The sequence below is a fragment of the Notolabrus celidotus genome, chromosome 11, assembly GCF_009762535.1.
Source record: "Notolabrus celidotus isolate fNotCel1 chromosome 11, fNotCel1.pri, whole genome shotgun sequence".
Classification (NCBI taxonomy): domain Eukaryota; kingdom Metazoa; phylum Chordata; class Actinopteri; order Labriformes; family Labridae; genus Notolabrus; species Notolabrus celidotus.
The window spans coordinates 17,036,326-17,057,366 of NC_048282.1; the positions used below are offsets into that span (position 1 = coordinate 17,036,326).

At 41.5% G+C, this 21,041-nt stretch overlaps 1 protein-coding gene across 1 annotated transcript in view; it reads right to left on the reverse strand.

Annotated features, from left to right (window-relative positions):
• Positions 1–21,041, reverse strand: part of rerea (arginine-glutamic acid dipeptide (RE) repeats a) — a 146,838-nt gene that overhangs the window by 105,955 nt on the left and 19,842 nt on the right. Inside the window, exon 2 of the mRNA XM_034695164.1 lies at positions 3,311–3,391. The gene's annotated coding sequence lies outside the window, so the exon portion shown is untranslated. The remainder of the gene's footprint in view (positions 1–3,310; positions 3,392–21,041) is intronic.

The window sequence follows — 21,041 nt, forward strand, 5'->3', positions numbered from 1 at the left end:
TTATTCTCCTCTGGTCACACTCGGCTGCTCTCAGTGTGTAAGCTAATGATTCAGCTATCTAGTTTACAGATAGATAGTGATAACCAGAATAAGCACATCCATTATAGGTCAGATGAACAAGATTCTCCAGTCATTCTCACATCTTGAAATTTTTTTCCAATTCACCCTCCTTTGCATTCCTTTTTTTCCCTCCAATTTGGCACGCATAATAGCAAAGAGAAGAAATCTCACATGCAGGGGAGTGTACGGTCAGCGTGTCAGCAGTGGGTGCGGTGAGAAAAGGATGTGTTATTCAAAGAGACGGCATACACACACACACACGGGGAGTTGAAGGCTGTGTTAGGAGATTAGACTGTTTTTTTTTTTCGGGAACGAATGGGTGAAACTGTGTCTGTGCTCAGTCGGAGGAGACAGTTTGGAGATCAGTGCTGAGGTCAAGAGGAGCCACTTAGCCGTGCTTTGGCCTTCCAACCCCTGCAGCGCTCACAATCCACCGGTCTACTGTGGGAGTAGATAAAAAGCTTGGCAGCCGTCTTGCAACCGGAGACGGCTACATTTGCTAATGCATGCAAGCTTTATTTATGGCTTTTTAAAGCTACAAAATGGAAATTAATGGGGAACAGTGGAAAGCTGGCTCATTAGCTAGAATATATATTAGCTTAGCCTCGCTGGAGCAGATCCCAAAAGGCACTAAATCTGGGGGTTTATTACAAACAAAGCAATAAACAATCCAAACTAAAAACATACTGCTCTCTGAAATACACTCAAACCATCAAGGTCACATCAAGTTTTTACCCAACTTTTATAGCTCAAAATGAATGTGTATATAACCAGTAATGTGTAATGAAATGTAAACTAGATGCTTTTCTTCCTACCACACATTATTACAACAGCAGCAATACGAGAGTGATAGTCATCCCTTTGATGTCGCTGTTGAAGAGATAATGTGGTGAAATCTGAGAATAATATGTTAGGTGTCATTTATGATTACATAGCACGCCTGCTACTCTTTGTCTTTATTGTTTGGACTTATGAATCAACTGAGCATAGCAGTGTGTTTCTCATTATGCTGCTGTGGACACAGAGAGAATTACCACTCTGAAGTGGTGAGCTGGAAACTCTGCAAATTGCTTGTTTGGATGCACATATTCTGCATAATGCATGAAGGATCTAACATATAATAGATGTGTGTGTGATTGTGTGTGCATGTGTGTGTGTGAGAAAGACAGAGAAGAAAAAAAGAGTGTGTGTAAAAGATAGCAAATAAGCAGGAGAGACTGAGGGAAAGGGAGATAGAGTAACACTGTTGATATTCAATATTGAGCAGAGTAGAAAGCTAACATGCAGCATGCTAGCTGTCTTCATCCCAGGAGCACACACAGAGGGGGCTCGATATAGCATTAGCTAGTCAGCTCTTGAAAGAGGATGGAAAGATGGAGGAAAAGATGGATGGTCGGAGTGAGGGAAGGGAGGAGCGAGAAAGCGAGTGCAAGCCGCAGCTCTCTCTCTGTTCCTGCACACATCAGCAGCAGGAGGGCAGGGATGCACGGAGGCCACAGCAAGCCAATTACCAAACTCATTAAGTAACCTGCGAGTCGGCTTTGAACTGCAGCCCCCTCCATAGCGTGACTGGCTTCTCCGCTGCTGTTGTGGACGGTCAGATAGTCGCTTTGCTAGCTCTTGCACTTTTTTTTTTTAATGGAGAAAGAGGGAAGTAGAAAATGGCAAGAAGGTAATCACATTTTCACACACTTTCACTGGAATTATAAGTGCAACACATAATCATAAGTGAAAGCTCAATAGCAGGGTAGCAGCTCAAAGGTGTGAAGGTGCTAAAGACAGCACTGCACTGTCTGCAGTGTAAAGAAAAGGGCCGGTGTATAGGAGGTGCTAAGTTTCAGGGCTTTAGCTAACTCAGAATTTAGTCATGTGAATCAAGACATTTTGCTGAATACACAGCTTTGAGTATGTGTCTCTTTCCAGCTCAGCTCCACTGACTGCAAATGAAGATGGACAACGCGTCTCTACCTCTTTTGGTTCTACAAGAGTGAAACTAAAATACTCCCATTACAGATTCGGATATATTGCACTTGTGACCTCTTTGAGACAAAAGTCTGCACAGCAGGGATTGGCTGATAGAGCCATGCTACTGACATCCCGCCCACCATTGACCAAAACACACTTAATTTTACGCATTTGGCATTCTTTTTAACATGGAAAAAATTAACGTTTTTTTTTAATGATTAAGCGATAATTGATTGTTAACATTTCCAAAAAACGATCAAGGAGAATACTTGAAATTGACATCCCTAATTTTAAGAGATTTACCTTATTTGTTTTAATATTTAATACTTTCATTTGGGAATTGTTCACTTTCCATTTCTCTATAATTGTTCTGAAATTTTCCAGTGAGGTATTTTTGTACGTCCAATTTTTGTTTTTTTGCAAGGTGCTGAAAAAAGTGTTCAGTTGTTTTATTTGAGTTACAACACAACTTAAAAATGAAAAAGGATTACTTTGTTTAAAAAAGAAATAAGAGAAAAAATACTGTCCATATCTGAGAACTGAAATAAAATAATAGTTATTTCAATTTTGAGTTCAATCCAGTTTTCTTGAAAATCGTTAGAGAATCGTGAGTGAATTGTATCGTGAACCAAAAATCGGGATTTGAGTCGAATCGTGGGTTGAGTGTATCCTTACATCCCTAGTGCTTTTATATGCTTAAATGATTGTTTTTTTTCAGGGAGCAAGACACTAATGTGAATTAGTAATCTGTTCCAATCCAAAACCTTGTAAATAATTAACACTTAAGTGTAGTCACGAGACATAGTTTTGAAGGTTACAGTAATTCGAGCCCTCTTTGAGCTTTTACTGGGTACAACTAAACAGCTCTAAGAAGAAATGTACAAAGATTTAGCTGGAAAATGAGGAGTCAACTCAGGGTCCTCTGCTAATGATTAAAGCAGTCAACTTTAAGGGCTAATGCATCTAAACTCAGGGAGGGGTTAGCATGAGTTAGCAGTTGAGGTATGAATAAGTGGCTACAGGCTTAAGTTTATTCCTCCACAGAGACAGTAAATAGCAGGGAAGGAGTCTTCAAGAGGGAGGTGGACAGCAGAGGGGTGATGATGATGGAGAGAGAATATGGCTGAGGGAGCACCAAGGGCAGGTAGAGAGCATGATCAAGGTCCACTGGGTGGGGCAGGAATAGAAACATTTTGGGGGGAAGTAGAGGGGGATTAGTGCAGAGATACACAAAATAATGCTGTGTTAGTCAGTGCTCCAGTGTCACGAAATGTTGTTGACTAACCTTGACTGCATTCACCTCCTAGCTCTCTGCCACATTTCCTCTCAACAAGTATTGACACAACGACAGTCTGCAAGAGAAAAACTGAAGGGGGGGGGGGGGGGGGGGACACAGACGCACACACACAAAGGACAGGGGAAAAAACATGAATGGCGTGTAAATGGAACAAATGAGGTGATAACAGCTTGACAGTCAAGGTGTATGCATGGGTGAAGAAGCAGCAATATTTAACCTCATACTGAACACATGGCGAATGTAGGCAAAGAAAAACATTCAGGTTCGCACACACCGAAAAAGAATAGCATTCACAGTGCAGTTAACATTTTCTATGACGAGATTTTCAGCATTTATTCTAAGCCTGTATTCATTTCCCTCCTCTCAATAAACCTCTCTGGATGCATACAGATCTAGCACTCATACCTGACACACACACACACACACACACACACACACACACACACACACACACACACACACACACACACACACACACACACACACACACACACACACACACACACACACACACACACACACACAGTCCCCCACCCCTGAACCTCCTCCATTATCCCATGAGCCCTCTCTTCTCTGCCTTGCTTGACAAGAGCTTGGAAATAAAAACATCACAGCTCTGCCTCGCAGCACCTGTTCAATAACATTGACATTTCACATTCAGCATCCGCACACAGAGATTCCCTGCATTTACTCCCTTTAACACCCGGAAACGCAGCACACACAATCGTGCACTCGCACACTGACAGACACACAAAAGACACTATCAATCTGTGTTTCAGAGCGAGGCATTGTTAAAGCTGCTTTGACTGGGGAATGTGCACGTTTTCTGACTATGCTGCGTGTGCGCCTGCAGCCATGTGCAGGGTGTTACAACCCGAGTTTAACTGCTAGGTACACATCTTACTTTATCAAATACTTTTTTTTTTTCTTCGACGACGATTCACTAATTAAAAAAGTGATTGTTTCATAATTGTGTCGTTATTTTCATCAAATCAGTTAATTGCAGTCAATTATTTCATTTTGCTCGTGGTACTCAAGCGTTCGCCTCTTTTATGGGGCCTGATTCAAAATGAATGATGAGGATAATAGCTCATAGCTTTTCATTATAAACAGTATTGCCTGTATGTTTTTGTAAGTCATTATCTGTTTGGTTTGTCTCCGAACAGGCGAGATAAAATGAAGAGCAACTAATGAAAATGTAGGGCACTGTCAGACGAATGTGTTCAGGATTTTGTCTGAGCTATTTCTCTTCAAAGGAGGGTGTGTCTGGAACCAATTACTTATTGACAGCAAAGCTTGTACAAAACAACAGGCAACACATTTGCAAGATGTAAAAACAAAAGAAAAAAAAAAAAGCCTGTTTGTTATTATTCATGCCCTGCTTCTGATGCAATACGCCTCTAGAATCAGCCTGCATTTTGATGTGAAATGGTCTGTTCCTGTTGGAATCTGAAAATCACGACGGGTGTGCCATGAATAAAACCCGAGAATCTCTCTGTGTGCACTCTCAGCACTATTCAACAGCACAGCGAGCAGGGGTAGAGTGTCATAAATAGCACAAATAGACACAACAACCATCCAGATCAGCACATAATATTTACAGTCATGTGGTGATCAAAACCACCAGAGGAGATTTCAGGATCACAGATGTTTGATGTAAACATTTGCCGTGATTATCTATCAGCAGCACTATGACACTGTAACGCGTGTTTTCATTAAAAAAAAAAAAAAAAAAAAGCTGCCACCTGAGGAGGAGGTGAAATATGCCAAACTAGCGCCAGGGCTGTGTGACCAGGTGCGGCCTAACCTTGCTGGCTGAGCAGAGACATCTGCTTGACGGGCATTAGAGCCATCAGAGCGGTGCCATAACCGCAGATTAAATGGCAGTAAATCTGAGGATTAGATCCATGTATGAATAGCTCACATTGATTTTCTGATCCCTTTTGGGAACTCTGGGATTTCCACGGTGACAGACAATATGGTGAGTTTGAGATTTTTTTGAAAAACCTCAAAATCAAACTGTGACTAACCTCTGGGATATTTCAAATATCTGCTTGTGTGTTGACCTCAAGGCTGATTCCAAATAGCACAAGGCATGCACAATCATTCCCTTAACAAACTCCATTCCATCCAGTTTCTCCTGCTAGTCACAACAGAGCAACCAAAACAAGCTCAACAGGCCTAGAAATGTCCAGTCCTATATTCTAGTATGTGTGCTCAAGTGAAAGATCACTTCCATGCTCTGCCAGTTGAGTGTTATTGTATGTGAGCACAGAGGGCTGATGGGGATGATGACAAAGACAAACTGGCCCTTCCTTCTTTTGCTGCCATGCTCTCCGTCACACACACACACACACACACACACACACACACACACACACACACACACACACACACACACACACACACACACACACACACACACACACACACACACACACACACACACACACACACACACACACACACACACACACACACACACAGAATTCACTCAGCCCCAATGAGGCCTTTTTGACTTGACAATCCTAAAATCCCAAGCTGAAACCCTGATCCCCTCTGACCACCATGGCCCTTTGGAAGCTGGCTGACATCAAAGACAAGCAGTCCGCTTTCATGACTTTAGTCCGCCTCTCAGTCTGTCGATGACTTTGTCCACCACATGCTCTTCAGAAAAAGCCACTATTATAACACCAGGCTCAAGCTACCCGATTAAACACCTCCAACACACAATGTGAAGGAGATGCACATAATGTATGTGCTGCATCTTTAATATCCCTAAACTCTGAGGAGGGAAGCGCCAAGTGTGTTGATTATGAGTAAAGATTCCAAACGAGGGTTGAAAGATTAAAAATTGATTCTAAGATAGTCTCTGGGAATAGATATAATTAATTGTATTTTCACATTCACGGCCAAATGAAAAGCCCACAACAAACTTATCACGAAATCTTCCTGGATCAAAATGAAATGAAAAGGCATTTTCTTTTTCACATTGAGCTCGTCAACATTTTACCTTTCACACAATTCAGCCAATCAAATGAAGCTCTATCAAGCTGTCTGCTTCCTCCAGATTAATTGATTTGAATTTGGTGGTGACTGCCAGGCTGGCCAGCAAAATGGCAGCGGATGAGGAGAAAAGTGGAAAATATGACTAGCAAAACCTTGGATTCATAAAGAAACGAGCATCTGTTTCATGAAATTAGACTGGATTCAGGACAGCCAACGTTACCAGCAGGAGTAATGTGTAAAATAAGTCCAATATACAAACACTAACACACTACACATTTTACTTTTCACAAACTCTTGGTGCTGTTAAGGATGACGGTTAATAGTAGTATTAATGGGGCGCTGGTGGCCTAGCGGTATAAGCACCCCACATATAGAGGCTATAGTCTTCATCGCTGAGGTTGCAGGTTCGATTCCAGCCTCGACCATTTGCTGCATGTCCTCCCCCACTTTCTACTCCCCAAATTCCGGTCTCTCTCCAGCTGTCCTATCCATAAAGGCAAAAATGCCCAAAAATATAACTTAAAAAAAAAAATAGTAGTATTAACAGGGTGTAGTTTGGCTTCACCATGCATCACCTGTGTGTTACAAATAACTATTTAGGTGTCTGTTTCCAAAGCTTTTTATTGGTGAACATAAGTTGCTATTTTGAGCGCATGATTAATGCATCACCATGAAGCAGCAGAAATATCTGCGAAAACTGACCTTTAACTTTTTCAGCTTTTATGTACTGATTGGAATGGGATGGGAATTTAGAGTAATCCTTTTACTCAATTACTCGAATTACCTAATGAACGATTACTCAAGTACTCGCAATTATATATATTTTTAACCATAAACAAAACTAAATAAATAAATAAGTCAATTTTGGTTATTATCAGGCTAATCTTCTCCGCTCTGGTTTCATCACAACGACGTGTGCTAACAGGGCGAGCAAAAGACGTGATGAGAGATTGCCTGTTATCCGTCTCCTCTGTTTTCTCCTTGTGCTTTAAGCGCATGTGGTTAAGCATCAAACTAGTATTTCTATGGTATGCAAGTTTAACGCCACATATCTTGCACTGCACATTAACTTCATTGTTTTTATCAATGTACTTCCAGACATCACTTTTTTTAGCTGACATGTCGCAGGTGTCGCAGACGGTTCTTTATTTGTTGTGCTTTTGCTTTCGATGGAATAACGTGTTCCTAGAGAGTTGCCTTAGCTGCCGTAAAACAGTTGTTTTTGCTCGGTGTGTTCTAAAGCTGAAGCCAGGGCCGGAGAAGTCATACCCCCGTATATCCCGTGAATTATTTTCCGACCGAGTATATTCAGTTAAAAAATCACATGGTCACACCTGTAACACTGTACGAGTCCAAGTTATGTTGCCAGGTGCGCGAGTAAAAAAATGCTATTCCAATAATGGGGTCAATGGCGAGTACCCGAGTACTCGAGTATTTGTACCCATCCCTAGTACTGATACCGATATTTTACCAATAATATTGTACTTTACTGAATACCTTAGGCCTGTTTGCTGGGCATATGTTATGTCTAAGCTGTAGCTCGGCCGGGAATCTGGTAGCATGGTGTGTTTTTGCGGTATATATTTTTAAATTATATTTTTGGGGCTTTTAATACTTTATTTAAAGAGGATAGGGTCGCTGGTGGCCTAGCAGTCTAAGCGCCCCACCTACAGAGGCTACAGTCCTCGTCGCAGGGGTCGCCGGTTTGATTCCCGGTTGGTCGACCATTCTCTGCATGTCTTCCCCCGCTCACTACTCCCCATATTTCCTGTCTCTCTTCAGCTGTCCTATACAATAAAGGCAAAAAGGCCCAAAATATACCTTAAAAAAAAAAAAAGGAGGATAGAGTCGAGAGAGAGCAGCAAACTGGGAGAGAGAATGGGGGAATGACATGCAGGAAAGGGGCTGCAGGTTGGAATCGAATCCGGGCCGCACACTATATGGGCACGCAATTTAACCCCTGAGCTAAATCCACGCCCTGTTTGGCAGTATTTTGATATAGAAAATGGAGATAAAGTTGTTTGTAGGCTGTGTCTGGTTAAACTGGCACATAACCTGACTGGACCAGCATATGCTACCAGCATGTGGACGGTAACCTACTGGCTGGAGGTGCTAGCTCTGCTAATGTTAGTCGCACTTTGTAAACCAATTTATAATTTTTCATCCACACACTCTGTGATCCCGGGTTTAGCCGGGTTAAATTAACTTTGTACCATCACTATATAAAAGTATACCAATCAGCATACCATAATGACCACCCGTGCTATCTAATGCAACCCATACAACAGCTCTAACATAAAATCTACGTTGACGTTGACGATCTCCATTTCCATTATTTGAAGACATGGTCAAAAAGATAACTGTATTTTCTATTTATTATTCAAGTCATAGTGGGTGGGTAGTGGAGTACAGTGCATTTTGTCCACTCCTTAACATACATGACAGGAGCAGAGACTGAAGATAGGGTCTGTATGTTATGACTGATGAGTACATTGCAGAATGATCTCATATTATGCAGGCCTAACTTCTACCTCTACCTCTGCAGGGGGAAATTAGTCTTGGGCCAGAGCTGGGTAAAGCCTCTGAGATGATAGAACACAATGTACAATCTATCCTCAACCGGATTCCCTTGTCCAAACTGGCCGCACTGGTCACCATGACTGACCTTAGCCACCTATAAAACCAAACTAAAGCAATTACCTGTTGATTAGTGTGTATGAGAGGCAGCTCTATTAAACTTTGAGAGTGTGGAGGCTGCAGTGTGTGACCAAGTGGAACACCATCCTCCTTTCTACTTCCAATATGAGCGAGGTTAGTGAGAGAGAGAGAGAGAGAGAGACAGAGAGAGAGAGAGAGAGAGAGAGAGAGAGAGAGAGAGAGAGAGAGAGAGAGAGAGAGAGAGAGAGAGAGAGAGAGAGAGAGAGAGATAGATGGAGAAACTCACAATGACAGAAGAGCAGCTCTTATTAGGTAAGCACATTGAACCGTCAGTCTGCAACATTCATCAATGCACAGAATGCCAGTCAGCAGCACCAGCAGGGCTCATCCGCCTCTACTGTTACCTTGGAGAGTTGGGGTGGGGATATTGGGGGAGGGGAGGGCGATGGGTGACAGGGAGGCATTTGCAAAGCAGATTTGGATCCTCAGCATTTGGCAGTGCAAATGTTTTTATGCATGGTTTGCATAGGCTTTAAGTAGCATTTCCACCACCGGCCCTAATAGATCCGCCATGGGCTGCTAATGATATCATTATCATACATGCAGTGTAATTATCTGGACCCAGGGTGTGCCAGGATCAATGGACGGCAAAATCTGGATCAATTGATTAGTCTGCTGCTGTTAAGCTGCTGAAACATATTTTGCACGCAGTCAATGTGTTGTTGGATGTGTGGTAAATGAATTGGGTCCTTGCCGGCTTTTCAGAGAGCAGCATCCAGACGTGGGGTTAGGCGAGTGGATCGGTGCCATATGAGAAGTGAGCCGAATTGGCAGGGCTGAAGAGCCTCCTCCGCTCATCTTAATGTCAACAGCAGCCACCACTATTACTCACAGATCCAAATTAAGGCTCAAATGACTCTTAAACAGTCCAGACAAAGTCACAACAAATGAATAAGTGCATATATTATGTCTATTGTAGCCCTGTCAGGGAGAAAGCTCACGGTAGCATAATGTGAAAAATGTCAATTCAGCTATGAAGCTGAGAAAAGTGAGTGAGTGTGGAAATGGGTTCTAACATGCGCTGTGTGCAAAGGCAGATTGGTTTCCTTGTATGGCTGATCAGATGAAGAGAAAAAATATCCTGTTTGGGAGATGAGATTTATCATAGAGAATCAAGACCCTTTGTTTCATCTTATTAGGATTTAAAGGTGCAGTGTGTAGGATTTAGCAGCATTCAGCAGAACAGACTTGATAATAAGGGAATGTAGTATTCATAAGTGTGTTTATATTAGTGATGAATCACCTGAATATAAACATCCTTTTGTTTTTGTTAACTTTGAATGAGATTTTTATGGCTGAATAGGAGCAGGTCCCTTTTCACGGAGTCTGCCATCTTGAACTGCCATGTTTTTTTTACCATAGCACAGAAAGGACAAACTAGTATCCAACTGGTTTTGTATTAATTGAATACACCAGTTGGAAGACACAGAAGAAGAGTTTGTGTTTTGGTGGTAAAAACCTAAAAAATAGAGGATCAATACAATAATCATGCATCCCATGAGCTTTTTGTCCTCAAAGGCCACCGTCACATCACTGACAGGAGAGGGAAGGGAGCATTTTAATAGAGATAGACCAATATGTTTTTTAGGGCCGATACCGATACCAATTATTAGTAGTCAAGGAGGCCAATAACCGATATTTGAAGCCGATATTCATTTGCAGTAAAAGGGGAAATATTGTTGTCAAAATTTTGAATGATACAAACTCCAACACTTAACTTTTTTTAAATGCCTTTAATGTTTATTAAACAGCTTTTCAGATTTGCAACATGTTCAAGGTTTTATTTTTTATCTTAGACGATTAAGACCTTTGTTTTAAAATTCTAACACAAAGTGCAGGGAGCTCCCAGGCTCAGCAGCATGTCTTATAATGTTAAATGAAAACTTAAACAAATAAATAGCTCCTTAAAGTTTTCTACGGCAAATGAAGTTTTCCAAAATGTAAATATAACTGAAATGTTAATCTTTCACTTATCTTTGTTTTAAAGGGATATCTCAGTGTTTTTGAAGGGGGGTTGTATGAGTTTTTAATCACTAGTAGTTGTAGGGGCCACAACGGATGCTGCTCAGCTCGTCCCGTGATGAGAAACTGCAGGGAGAAATGAGCCAAAATAACCCAGTTTTAAATTGATCTCTTATCTGCCGTCAGATTTTTCTTTAAAAAGGCTGATATGCGTCAAAATGCTGAATATCGGCGACGATAATCGGTCTATCTCTACATTTTCATGTAGAATCTGACTCCTGGATATCATTAATTTATCAAATTTCTACACATTGTACCTTGAAGGACAAAATGTAATCTACATTTGGAGTAAATGCTATTTACACCACATTAAAAAACGTTTGCATCTTGAGAATTGTCTGCACCAGAATTACGAGAACATCTAAGGCTCAAAAACAGAGACATCTTAATGAGGACTGAAATAGAATGTGACATGTCTCAATCGATCCCTGCTTTCTACGCAACATGAGGAAGGATTTGATTTTGTAAACTATGTTGTGAATAATGTAATCAGTGAAAATCTATGGAGTCATTGTTATGTCAGAATATGTTATCAAATGGATAGGTTTATTTACACTATTTGTAACATCTGTATTAAAATGTAGATACTTGCACCAAAATTAATCCCACAAAAAAAGTGTGTGAGTTTGTGAAGTACATTTCAGGCTCACGTTAACATAAATATAATTATTCATTTAACAGACTAGTCATCCTGGTGTTGACTAAACCTTTAACTTAATGTATATGTTCCTGTTTTATACACAATACAGTTTTTCAAGAAAATGTGACATATTGCCTTGCCTACAGAATTGAAGAGTATAGTGAAATATTGATTTATGAAACGTATTGTATTAATTCTTGCACGTACACAGCCTTACAGTTAAAAGCCATCTCTTTGATTTGCTGATGTTTGTAGGCATCACTTCAGCTTATCAATCATGCAGCATACATCCGTTGGTTTAATTTGTGGTCAAAATAATGACAGAAAAGCTGACATTGTGTAGCAGACTTCAAAAGTGCTGGATAGTTGAATAAACATTTGAACTAAAAGATGCTTTTTACAAGCATCACAAACGTTCCATCTCTTGCATTGGATTGCATTTATATTTAACAAATATTAATTTATCATGCCAGCCTCCTGAATACAGCTTTCCTTTTTGAATCATAAGCCCTCTTGTCTTTTTCCTGCAACCAACTCAGTCTCAATCCTGGCTGTAATTTGAGAGCAGCGTGATTGTGTTGAGGAAGCTGATTGCCGTGCTGAGCAGAGAGAGAAGGAGAAGAAAGAGTGCTGCGTACACTGAGCAAATAAAGACATCGGAGACAGCCGGGGTAAAATAAGTTTGTCAAAGACACTGTATTGTTTTAAAAAATGATCGCCCTGTCAACCGCTTGACCAACTTCTAACTGGTCAATCTTGTATATCCTCTTCAGTGGAACCTTGAGATGAGGCCACAGGCAACAGCAAGACTCCACTGAGGCTAATCCATCAGCAGGGTTAACTCCCTGCGAGTCTTTTGACACCCTTTAGCCAATATGATGCAACTCATTCTAGTATACAAAGGCTAATGCAGGTAAATCACACCTTGTGGACTTGAATACTTGACACTAAGCTTCCCAGCACACTAGCCAGCTCGAGTGGGCGAGAAATGAACCTTGTTATGCGTCCTGACACCGGGCCCTGCTCCTCGGCAAATAAAAACATGCCTCTCACTTACTGGCTGCCTGCGCCCACAGCCCCATACATCAGCATTATAAAGGAGCCCGGCCGCCTCAAGGTCAGCTCAATTTCCTCCCGCCGTTATGAAGTATCAGAATCACAGCGAGAGGGGGCACCCACACACATGTAAAGAAATGATTTAGGGAGCGAGGGAGAAGGAGGGAGAGAAAGGGGAAAAAGAGGAGGAAGAGGAGGAGGAGGAGGAGGAGGAGGGAGGAAAAGGGGGTTTGGAGTGTGAAGGAGAGGTTGGTGTGTAATACAATGGGGAGCTGTGACAAATCACCAGGAGAGAAGCAGCCCTCTTCTACAGTACAGGCTGTGTGAGTGCAGGCGTTTGTGAGGAAATGTGGAGAGCATTAAGCCTACTTGCTCATTTCTCACACTGAGAGAATATAGCAGTGTGTAGTATAAGTAATGGGATTGAACAATTTTTGTTTAACAAGCTGATTCGGCTTGTGTAAGCGCTCAAGTGTAGTCTGTAAAACTCTCAAGCAATTAGGCCTACTGGATTATTGTTTTAGAAAATGTGAATACAATGTTTACCATTTATGCTGCAATTAAATCCTAAGCTCTTACTTACATGGACATAACGGCGACCTAATGCAAAATAATAATGTCTTATTTTCCTTTTAGAGATCTGGGCCCATTCATCACACGCCCAAGCAATTTGATAAATTACACAGAAGCATGAAAGCTGATCATGTGTGAGGAAGAGAGAGTGGTGCGTTTTTTATGTGTGTGTGTGTGTGTGTGTAAATGTGTGTGTTTGCCTCCGTCTGAGTCGGCAGTCATCCTTGGCTGCCTCAGTGGCTGAGGTTTGACATCTTCAGCTAAGAGCCTGGGGAAATAACAGCAAATTCACTTAATGGCACCACCTCATCTATTCCTCATACAGGCAGAGGAGGGAAAGGTTCCTTGAGGTGTTACAAAATGGCTGTGTGTGCTCTCAGCTGTGCTACCGTCTCATCCATGTGAGGAAGGGGGGGAGGAGGAGGAGAGGGGGGCAGGTTTGAGGGTAAACACAGAGTGCATTGAGATCTGTCACCGACCAGCAGCTGTAATTTGCAGTCAACTCTGACCCGGTGCAAAAAAGCTGGCAACCCTTTTGTGGTAGCCGCACAATCTAATTTAAAGTGTGTGTGCGTGTGTGTGCGTGTGTGTGCGTGTGTGTGCGTGTGTGTGCGTGTGTGTGCGTGTGTGTGCGTGTGTGTGCGTGCGTGTGCGTGTGCGTGCGTGTGCGTGTGCGTGTGTGTGGCGATCTTTGCATCCATGCATGCATACAAAAATGTGTTAAATGCACTGACTTTGAGCAAAGCTGCAGGTAGGTGCATGCTTTTGCAGGTGCAAGTGAGCACAAGTGTGTCTGCAGGGAGTGTTGTAGAGCCAGAGGTGTAATGGCCACACTCCATCTTTGTGTTAGGTATTGCAGAACAATCCGAACAGAAAAGCACAGCAAGTTGGACAACAGCATAGCAGCAGCAGCAGCAGCAGCAGCAGCAGCAGCAGCAGCAGGTATGCTATCAGCGCAGCCCGAATTCTCTCCGGGGGCTATTTTCAGAGCCTCTGACCCCGACGTGACTGGCTGGATGACGTCTCTGTGCGAGCAACACAGGAAGAGCAAGACCCCGAACCATGTCTATGCTTCCTGTCTGCTGCTGCTCAACATCTCATTCCAGCATCTGTCTACCACCCTGCTATTGTTCCCATTTTTGACTTAAAAAGACTGAAAGTCTGAATGTTTACGGCTAGAGCAATTTTTCAATTATTCACACAATAGAGACAATAACAAACTGCCATGAAAACAGACTTTTCTTTCCAGTTACTTGAACTCGAATGCTGCAAAGTCAGGGAAAACATAATAACATTAACACACAAATTCTAATTTCCTGATTCAACAGCGTTTTCGATGCGTGTGTGTTTATGCACCTCAAAGCGATGATGAATCACAATCAGAACTCCGAAAGTGTTTACACCCATCCAACTGCTTCAAGAAAACAGACTTGATTATATGACTCAGCTTTCACGTAGCTGCAAGACAAATAGCACAAAGCCCGGTGTTATTGCAGAGAAGGCTCTAATGCAGCAGCAGAGAGATGGCAGAGGGGATACAGCATGAGGCTGAGTACTGAGAGAGCACTGATGTAATGTGGAGGAGGCGTCTAAAGATATTAATTAGACTGCGCCGGAAAGCTTATAAAAGGGAATTAGCAACCCACATGAAAAGCTCATAAAAAATACATAAGGTCACATGTGAAACTGCTGCAGCCCTTAATAAATGCAGTCTACAACAGTCTGCAACTTTTACAGTTATTTACATTCAGCAATAAATCAGCTGATTTGGTTAATTCTGTAAGACAACAGCAGGTATGCACTGAGGGTACTTTACCACTAGGTAGTGTTGTAGTACTCGAAACCGGTCTTTGTCTCGAGGCCGATTATTTCAGGTCTCGTCTTGGAATCAAAAGCATTTTTACTGTGCCTTGTCTCCGTCTCGAACTGGGCGGACTCCGTATTTTACATCAAGACTGGTCGAGACTACCACTGATGCACTCTGTGTCCCTGTCATTACTGTGATAAGAGAAAAAATGAAACTTAAGGAGTCAAAAGAAAGGCAACAAAGACAAATCCTTGTTTGTTGCTGTCAATAGTATTCAAAGCAAACTTAAATAAAATAAACAGAAGTCTTTTATTTTGTTAACTCTCATGATGATTTTTCATTGATTTATATGGTCTTGGTCTTGCCCTGCCTTGGTCTTGGTCTTGACTCAGTCTTGATCCCTAAATGTCTTGGTCTTGTCTTGGTCTCGGTGCACTCTGGTCTCGGACATGTCTTGGTCTAAGTTAATGTGGTCCTGACTAGAACACTACCACTAGGACACGCCCCCTTTCTGGGACCAAGTGGCAAAAACATTTTGCAACACGACTACCTTCAGAGGGGAAACAATCAGACAAGAGTAAAACTGATTCTGCTTGAATCAAGGGCAGATAGACTCAACAGAGATCTCACCAATTTACTTAACACAGTGCCATCCAAGGACTTCTAGATGTGGCCAGAAATCAGGTTTCCTGACATTTATAAGCACACAAAACAAAGCCTGCAGGAAATTAGTGTGTTATTTTGAAATTCAATATACTGATTTTACAAGCTCATAAACTGTCATCGCCTCCTGTTTGTTTCTAATTTGAAAACTAAACACAGTGCAGCTCAAAAACTTTAACAAGGGTTTCAGGAATACAGGCAGGGGCTGCGATTAGGGCGGAGGACACTTCAACTACATGAACAATACACAAACACACCTGTAATACTTTTTGAAAAAAGAGTCACACTGAATTAGTGATATCATTTTGTCTATTATAACTACCTGTAGACTTTTTATTTGTCCTCTTTCACTGTAAAACTAGCCTTAAATGGACTCTGCATGATACTCGTACCAAGCTTATAAATGTTTTCTAATGTTTTCAAATGCTGCGATTGTTCTTCTACTGTAAGGATGGTACTAAGCGGTAACCTCTGGCCTCAAACGATGAAGCCCATGCGGAAGTGTTATAAACTGCAGTTCATGGAGAATCCGCTTGAGGCTGGCTGCAGAAATACCAGAAACCACATACACACCAATTCAAAAAAGACAATCTTTGCAGCATTAATAAACATGTTTACAGCCTGGTTCAGAAAACGTCTTGGCTCCACCAAGCTAATTTCTCTATCAGCACACACTGTGCGGGGGGGGGAATATTTTTCAGCGCAACGGTTCAGAAGATATTAAGATTACAAGTTTTTCGCCAAATAAGGATATGGCTGACTTGACTCCCAGACAGGAACACATAGCTGTTGGCTAGGAGGCTCCAACTCCGCCTCTTTACGTCACAGTATGCCTGGTTGAGTTCCGCATTTCCAATATGGCTGCCGCCATTGATTGGCTTCCAAACAGCGCTCAGGAACAGATGAGTGATGTCACGGATACTACATCCATTTTATACTGTCTATGGTAAAGTGTGGTTGTTGGATTATATTACATTACTTAATAAATGCAGAAGCTTGGAGATATGATGCATATGTGCTACTTTAACTATTGTCATTAACATAATGGTTGGAGATGTTTCAAAGACTTATTTCAGTTGAGGATCTAAACTGCCCACAGAGGACATCATGATGCCATTAAGTGAACGGATGGTTCTTTCCAGCTTAATTAAAGCTGAAACTCTGAACATAACCTGGTCCCAACCAGCAGCTTTACTCAGTAAGTTAGAATCTAGCCAGGGTAAAAAAGATCTTTGAGCTTTGTTAAATTGAAAACTGACTTTAGAATCAACAGACCTGTTTTTCCCCTTTAATCTTTCTTTGTAGTGCACCGCTCAGTTCTTTATTCAGAAGTCTGTTTTGTGTTTTCACAGCACTCAGGCTGAATGCTGATGCTGTTTCCAAGTGCTTTTAGTGCTACAATTTTTTTCTCTCAGGGGATGTGAGTGCAGTGACTCCGCCTACCCTGACATCACATGCATACCTTACAATAAAAAAGACACTTCAGAGTGACATATGCAAATTGATTTGATCTACCTACCAATAAAAAGTCTGTTTATTCTTTATATGCGGTTATGTGTTATGCACTTCAAATGCTGGAAACATGAAATGTTTTAATTCAACTTCATTTCATTCAATTCAAAGGACTTTATCCGTTAGGAACTTCATTAGTGTAAAAGCATCAGTGCAAACACAACAGACTAAAAACAAGTGCAGCTTTAAAAAATGCTTGTAAGATCAGCAGTAAGAGAAAAATAAGTTAAAATATTCATGAGTAAATTAAAAGGTAAATATACTTAAATAATGACTCAATTATCTTGATGTTTTCATGGTTGTTCTTTCTAGGTGGAGTCATTGTTTTGGCTCCAGTCAAATCTGTCAGGCTGAACTAGATATAAAAAACCTGCAGACTGAGTGGGAAGCAGACTGTTGTGGTTTTAAATGTGACAAATATGATGTTATGTCCTCATCAGCTCAGAAGAAACAACAACTGCTGCCTCAAAGCTAGGACCGTGTTGTGCTCTTTGCATACTTTTCGAGCTGTTGTGTCTGTTCGCAGAAGCTGAAAACATCTGGATCATCAGTGATGGTGCTGAAGCTGCGTAATGGATGCTTCCTTTGTCCCCTCTTACATAAAATCTCTCTCCTCTCCTGTCTCGGTGAATGGCTCCCCACGGTCGGCTTGTCAGCACCCTCTCCATCTCTCTTCTCCACACCTGCACCTGACACGGCGAGTGATCTGTCACCCACACACCCGCCCCCCCCTTACCTTGGAGAAAATGTTCAACCCCGCCCAGCTAGCTCCCAGCAGCCCCTGGGGGCATGGGACAATTAAAAACGAGGCAGGGGCTCAGTGGAGCTGTCATGCTGCCGAGTCTGGGACGGGATCTTGCCTGTATCGCTGCAGGAATAGGTAGGTGGGTTGAATTGGTGTTGGAGCCCAAAGAAAATAATAAACTGTGTCTGCTGCACTTGAGATCAACATTCACTGTGGAGCGAGGTGATGGCAGCGTATCAACACCCTGAGAGAGAGATGCAGTCTGGCTGGAGCGATATATTTGGCTTTACAGTATTCAGATATAGTCTGGCTGCACACACGCATTCAGAAATGCACACACATATCCAGCGCTACATTCTGGTGTCAGCCAATTACAAGCCTGCCCTTGACTACACTCCCTCCACAATCCATGTCAAACCCCTCTGCACTGATTTTCTGCCCCTTTTTGACTTCTTGTCTCCTCTCACTCCTCTGTCTTTAGGGTGTGAAATATTTAGCAGCCCCATCTAACTACACCTTCAGGCAACCTCGTCAAAGCCGTCTCCCTCCCCAGGTAAGAAGTAATGAGTGTGAGAGAGAGAGAGAGGGGAGGAAGAGTCGGTGTAATATCTCATCAGCATTATTAAATCGTTCCTCCCCTCGGCAGTCCCTGGGTGGTCTCAGCTTGTGTTATTTCTCAGTCAGGGTTCATTGGCCTCGGCTCCTAGGGTTGAGTCTGGCCGCTCTGCTAGCATAGCGCAGCGCTAAGCAGGTGTCAGGGGAGTTTCCCCTCAATTAAGCAAAGGTAAAGTAATGCCTCTCACCGTGGCCGCGCCATGAATACATTAGTCTTGCTGTCACCACAGGCTACGGCTATGACGCGTGACAAAGACAGACAGCTGGTTGCTTTAAACGCTGCTGGAGAAGATGAAGCAGAGAAGCAAAACAGCACAGGACTGCTCTCTATTGCAGGGGATGCCAAACTTTTCAGCCCGTGACCCCCCAAAAATATAGGTGCCAATGACTCGCAACCCCCACTGTCCCTCAGAGTGATTTAATGTGGCTTCATTTAGCAGGTCTGCAGAAAATTAGCCTACCTATATGAGCATGTGGCTGTGTTTCCTGTGTCGTTATGAATTAACCTGCTGCTACTGATGCTTTTGATAATTAACTGTTCACTAACTCTAAACTTAGGAGTCATCTGGCAACAAAGAAAGGCAGAAAACTCATTACATTTTCTATTTTCAAGGTTTTATTTGACATTTGGCTACCCATTTTGTCGATATTTTTTAATATAAATGGGTTAAATGTACTATTTTTAGATAACTTTTGCTATTCACATTTTTTTTATTACATTTTTTCATTATTTCTTTGTTCACCACAAGTTAACAAATTATATATAAGTAGGGTTGCAAAGGGGTGGAAAGTTTCTGGTAAATTTCCATGGGACGTTAAGCTGGGGAATTTTGGAAATATTGCAAATTGGAAACGTTCCATGGGAATTAAGGGAATTTATGGGAATTCACTGGGAATTGAGGGTGATTTAATGGAAATGTATTATATCCAAGCATAAATATTTGCATTGTTATAAGCAGACATCCATCCAAAATTAAAATATCATCTGTGCATGTGCTGGAGGAATGCACAATGCATGTAAGGGAAGTGGTCTCAATAGCCCTGCAGTAAGTAGTCTGCTATGTGCTATATTTAAGTTCCCCATTAAGAGATCAACCTTCAATTTATTAAATTCCTGGTTTATTCCCATTTATTCCCATAAATTCCCATTAATTCCCCTGGAAAGTTTCAGATTTTCCCGGAATTTTGCAACCCTATAAGTAATACAAAACCAACAAAGAGCAAAAAATAAACAAATACAAAATCACAATAATAGTAATAATAAAACATAAAATAATAATAATAATAATAATAATAATAATAATAATAATAATAATAATAATAATAATATTAATAACAAATAAATAAATAAATAACAATTATTAACAGTACAAACAAAAAGAAAGATAAAAATAAGCAAACAAGGTAAATAAACAAAAATTATTATTAATAATAATTTATTTTAGGTAACTTAAAAAAACATTCTGGAAGACATCTCACAACCCCCCATTTGTGTCTTGCAACCCCCCACACTTTGGGAACCCCTGCTCCATTATATAAAATAAAGGCTTCTATTAGACATTGCCTTCGGGATATGAACCTAAAACCTCATTTATGTGGATGAAAACATCAACATAATCAAATCTAATACACACCCAAACTGCAAACAGCGTAATAACATTTTGTTTTGGAGTTAGCGGGAGTTAAGCTAATGAGTTTGTATTAGCAGTCTTGAGTGGATGACACTGGAGGACAGAGAATCCTTGTTGTGTTAATTAAAGCTCAATGAAATGATCCAGATGAAAAATTAGCATGACCCACAGCCTTGGCGGAGGGAGACCGCAAGGAAAATATTTCTCCCTGTGTTGTTTTGGAGAGAAGTCGAGGAAACTGAAATAAGAGTATTTTTAACAAATGATCTGCTTAACTTAAAGTGGCAAACATCAGAGGAATCAATTAGTCCCACAGGGAGAGAGTGAGACCTCTTTCTTTTTACACAGTAATTTTATTTTCTATGTTTTTAAACTCGAATGAAAATCATACACGAAATGGAATCAACACCAGCAATCATAATGTCTCTGTGAAAAAAACATAAAGGGTCTTTCTTGACATTTTTAGCCCACACAGCACAATAACCTCCCTGTTTTACTCGGCCTGACAAAGCCAACAGCAGAAGAGGTTTATAAAAACATGTCAACAGCAGCAATAACGCTGTCCTTTGTCAGTCTTTCTGTGTGAGTATTACAGTGTGCTGGACAGGCGTATTGAAAAGGGCTGATTGATGGCTTCACTGCAGACTGTCTGTCCACCTCTCTCCCTGATGAGACATGTCAATGTAAAGACACATGAATGCAGCAGCCTGTCCTCCATTTTCTCCACC